At 27.3% G+C, this 3,515-nt stretch overlaps 1 protein-coding gene across 1 annotated transcript in view; it reads left to right on the forward strand.

Moving 5' to 3' along the window:
• Positions 1-1,480: 1,480 nt before the first annotated feature.
• Positions 1,481-3,515, forward strand: part of LOC126909160 (uncharacterized) — a gene marked incomplete at its 3' end in the record, with an annotated part of 10,184 nt that continues 8,149 nt past the window's right edge. Inside the window, exon 1 of the mRNA XM_050691583.1 lies at positions 1,481-1,547. The remainder of the gene's footprint in view (positions 1,548-3,515) is intronic.

The following is a 3,515-nucleotide window of genomic DNA, read 5'->3' on the forward strand; positions in this document are numbered from 1 at the left end:
CGCCCACCAGTCTGACTAACGCCTTATGTCGCATACGCGTTTTCTAACTTTTTATGAATTATTAAGCCCCAACTTTCACAAAGTCCTACCCCGACCAACACGTGGTGCAGACTGGGCAACCGATCCGAATTTCGGGTCTGGCTAACGGGGAGGCCACGCCGTATTGTGACTCAGTTGTTGATTAACTTCAGGCGGAGTCACAACACGACTATGTGATGTATAGATACAGGAATAGGCCGCTCCAAAGTAGTGCCTAACGGCAGTTTCAGAACGGTTGGGTTAATTAAACCAAACCTGCCATTATTGTGGCAATAATGGCAGTAATGTTACAAAAAAAATAAAAAATGGTATGTAACTTACGCCAAGGACTTAAACGCAAATGCCCTGGCATGGGGATCCGGTTTTACAGATCAGCGTGGCGACGAACTGATGTTGGCCTCAGAACTTTCGTTGGCCAACAAGAGAACCACCTTGACGTTCGATGGGAACACTTCAAATTCTGTGGTGGACGTCACGCAGTCGTGTATCTGTTGTTAGTCGAACATATTTCAAAGTGGTTTGTTCTTTCTCGTGGGGAGAACTTAGCGATCTCCGTACAGTAGTACATAATCAAAAAACATAGTAGTCAATGTATGCCAAATAAATCATCCAGAAGTGGTTGCACGACCACCTCATATTTTTCTTTAATTTTCAGTGTTTGTTCTTTATACTATAATTAGATAAAAATATAAATCTTTTTTTTTACGACCTTCTCATTTTTATGGCTTTTTCAATGTAAAAAAAGTTCAAAATAGTCACAACGTTAAAAAAACAAAATATATTACATATACAATAATACTAAGCAAATTTTTGAAATTTAGCTGAAACATAGATTATACACTATACAATATCATATTTGAAAATCACTAAAAATTAATAACTTCTTTATGGTTTTAAATGAGCTCAGAAACGCCAATTTATCACAAAAAAAGTACCATTTTTAGAAAAATATTAAAGTTTGGAATTTCACATAATTTTTTTCTTTTATAATGAAAACTTTAAGTTATAATAAGGTCAATTCTAAAATTTTAATTCAATTGAGTTGATATTGAAAATATAAAAAAGAAAAGGATTTTCATTATTTTATGAGTAATCGAGCGGTTCATGATATATAATCTGAATATAATCTTAGGTTCAACAATGGCAACAACACTCCGTTGGAAACACATGTAAAGAAACTGAAATAATATAATTCGGTTGGAGGTACACATAATTAATCTACAGGTCTAAGTGCATGGGTTGTTTTTGTTCCCTCTCTAGCAATTAAAACTAAAACTATACTAATATCGTAAACACAATAAACACTCAAAAAACGTTATTTAAATAAAATTATTTTAAAACTATTATCGGTTTGTATTTGCAAAAGTTCGATTATTGATATTTAGATTTTTAAAAATAAATTTCGCTTGAAAAACAAGAATATATAAATCGTTAAAAAAATAACAAATTTAATTTACTTGTTAAATACAACTGCAGTATTTTCATCAAATATACGGTCAAATTTTTAGGTAACTATGTTATTAAAATATATTATACATAGAATGGAATACATATAACTGACAACTGTTATAACTTTACATACAATAAAATTTTAGTGTATATTTTTTAATAATTAATTACATTTAAATATCATAATTTATATCTTATTTATATATTATATTATTTGTGTTGAATATTAAAAATATAATTTTTATTATAAAATTGTTCAATATTTTTAAATAGTCTGTTTTTATCAATTTATTACAAAACTGTTTAATGGGTCGTGAACAATATTAAGACAAATACTAATTAAGTTATAAGNACAAATACTAATTAGGTTATAAGTATTTTAATACATTGAGTGTGTACGGAATTACTTCATAGTATTAATTTTAACCACAAACTGTAATTCAATTTCATTTGAATTGAGTTGATTTTTTTTTATGTGGAGTCAAATTAAATTATTTACTAAAAATAATTAGCTATATAGTAGATAATTGCTTAGTTCTTAATTTATAACTATTTTTTAAAAAAGCCATGCCATGGGCGTGGTATTAACAAAGCTTTTGGATAATACTAAATATCACTTATCAAATAATGTGCCATAAAAATACTTATTAAGTTACAAGGATACATAAAAATAAAATTCAACATCCAAAAAAATTATATATCTTTTATTAAACAAAAAATAACATCTTTATCTTATGTTATGTATTTAACATGAATTTGTAACGAATATATAGATTATAAAATAAACTGAACTTTTTTAAAAAACTTAAAGAAATAATGATTTTTTCTTATAAATTGTAGTAGGAATATTTTTTATCGATAAATGTGGAGACAAAAATATATTATGTACATACAAAATGAGTCCTTTTTTTCTACAGTGGATAAATTAATGAAAATATAGTTTATAAAATGTAAAAATTCTTAAAATTGTTAATTTAATTGTTTTGAGTAAATAAAAATTGGTAATTGCACGCAGAAAACTACGACCACGGTATTAACCAAAATTGACTGTGTAGTAATATGCTATTCTATTTAATTATTGTAATTAAGGCTTTGAACAATATGTATTTATAAATTTTGTTTGGACCAACTTGAAGGGTCCCAAGTTTGTGCAACATTATCATAGGATTATACAAGATATCCCACCAGATTTTGACATCATTCATAACTTTTGATTCAGTAGAAAATTGTGTTTGTTTTAATTTTTAATAATTTTTACAGTTTTGGACCAAGTTAAAAATATATTTTTAACGTAAAAAAACCCAGCACAGGGGGGTCGCGGCACAGTGGTGACGTGGCATAGTTGAATTAAGTATAATGATATCTGACAGTGATTAAAATCACTATCAAAAAAAAACGCTTCGATACAAATCTTTAGATACTGTTTAATTTTAAAAAATTGGTGGACTATTCCAAAAGCTACATTATCTGCTAGTTCATTATTAATATCCTAATTAAGATAAAGTATGTAGAATGAAAAAGGGATTATTAAAAAATATTATTTCTCATAAAAAAATAATGTTGATCCATACACTTTTCAATATGTCATAGCATTATAAAGTTAAAAATGTAAAAAATAAAATCGAGAATTTTCACACAATAATAGCATTCGGTAGCCACTTTCACCGTGAAGATAAAATAAAGTCCGAAATTTTTTTTTTTCATAATAAAGAACATTACATTAGCTTTAATTTAAGATATATATAAAAGTGTCAGACCTTCTGGAATATTTTCAAAAGTTAAGTTGAAAAAGTTGTCATTTTAAATCCCCCCTTGTGGGCAGGTTAAGGGTTAAATTTATGAAAAAAATATACCAAACGAAAGCTAATGATATTACACATCTATGTAAAAAAGAATTATATTGATATGTTCATTTTTGAAAAAGTTATAGCACTTTTAAGAAAAAAAAATTGAAAAAATTTCGAAAATTAGCGATTTTTAAATTTGTAATTTTTTTGGAGGTTTCCCCCATTTACGGGGAACGAGGG

This window comes from Daktulosphaira vitifoliae, unplaced genomic scaffold (assembly GCF_025091365.1).
Source record: "Daktulosphaira vitifoliae isolate Bord-2020 unplaced genomic scaffold, ASM2509136v1 Scaffold_154, whole genome shotgun sequence".
NCBI classification, from domain to species: domain Eukaryota; kingdom Metazoa; phylum Arthropoda; class Insecta; order Hemiptera; family Phylloxeridae; genus Daktulosphaira; species Daktulosphaira vitifoliae.